This window comes from Apaloderma vittatum, unplaced genomic scaffold, assembly GCF_000703405.1.
Source record: "Apaloderma vittatum isolate BGI_N311 unplaced genomic scaffold, ASM70340v1 scaffold41532, whole genome shotgun sequence".
In the NCBI taxonomy this organism is placed as follows: Eukaryota; Metazoa; Chordata; class Aves; order Trogoniformes; family Trogonidae; genus Apaloderma; species Apaloderma vittatum.
The window spans coordinates 2,626-3,915 of record NW_009703772.1 but is presented as its reverse complement, the minus strand read 5'-3'; the positions used below and the strand labels follow the sequence as shown (position 1 = coordinate 3,915).

The following is a 1,290-nucleotide window of genomic DNA, read 5'->3' as shown; positions in this document are numbered from 1 at the left end:
AGCATCAGGCAGCTTGTTTCCTTTTCAGCAGTGTTGTAAGGCACAGGAGTGATTCTCAGCAGAGCTGGGCTCCACGTTCGAGTTTGTCACATTAACACCTGCGGTGGGTGCTGCGTTGTCGTGAGCTACCTGCAGGTCTGTGGAAGTGGTGGGGATTCATTACTTGCGCACTTAGTTGTGGAAGCAGAAGTCAAACACTGGTGTGAGGGCTGGATCTTAATTGCAATTCTTTTTTCTTTCAGTTCTTCAGAACCACGTCCAGCTGGCCTGGAGGAGAGTGATCAGTCATCGATGTCTGGAGAACAAGGAATGAATTTAGATAATTCAGGCCCTAAACTTCCAGATTTTGCAAATAGACCACCAGGTAGTAGGATTTTTTTGTGCATTTTCTGAATGTAATAACTATAGGAGAGCTTTTAACTGGTCTTTGTGACAGTTCTATTTTATTTGGGTTGCATTCAGTTCAAAAGCTTTTTTACTCCTAGGAACTAGTTTATACCATTGTTCAGGTGTTTTCTTTGTGGCCACCTCTTCATTCTGGGCTAATCCATTCTGATGTATCATCCTGCAGGTGTCATTGAATACTGTACAGTTATTCAGCAATAACATCAATTAACAAATCTGTATTTCTAGCTGTAGCACAGACTGATGCCTTAAAAATTTAGCATTAACCAATAGCTGATTTTTTAGAATTAAGAAATAGAGGTTGCAGCTGGAATTATCCTTTGCACATAGGGAGGATTAAATCCAAAATCTGCAAAGGGCTTTATAAGCCACGCGGGTAGTTCTTAGCACTGTTTATGGCCAAGAAATACATGGCAGATTCTACTTTGTACACTAAAAAATATGAGATGTGTAACATGCTAGTCCGTGTCCCTTGGGGCCTGTCAAACTCTTAAGTTTGTTTTAAAGAGTATTAAAGAGTGAAAGTCCAACTCTGCATTTCTAAGTGAAAGCAAGCCCATGGGCAGTTGCAGAGACTTTTCAGGGGGCATGAATCTGGGGTAATAGCCGGTAGCTGATAGGATGTGTTAGGAGATCTCAAATGTCATGCAGGTCTTTCGTACATTAAGTAAAAATGTTTGTAAGGGTTAATAAAATCTTTGTCCTTATTTGTAAAGCCCATTTCATTAATGTGACTCTCGCAGAAGACAAACAGATTCCTGGCTACGTTTTGTATCTGATCCCGTTCCTTCCAGAAATTCTGCTTTTACTGATCTTTGTGTGGTTTTAATGAATGTATCGTCTTATCATCTTAGGTTACCCATCTCAGCCAGCGGAACAAAGGCC

The 1,290-nt window shown here is 40.8% G+C and overlaps 1 pseudogene; it reads left to right on the top strand.

Moving 5' to 3' along the window:
• The first annotated feature begins 242 nt into the window (after window positions 1-242).
• The window catches only part of LOC104270394, a 3,669-nt pseudogene continuing 2,621 nt past the window's right edge, over window positions 243-1,290 (top strand).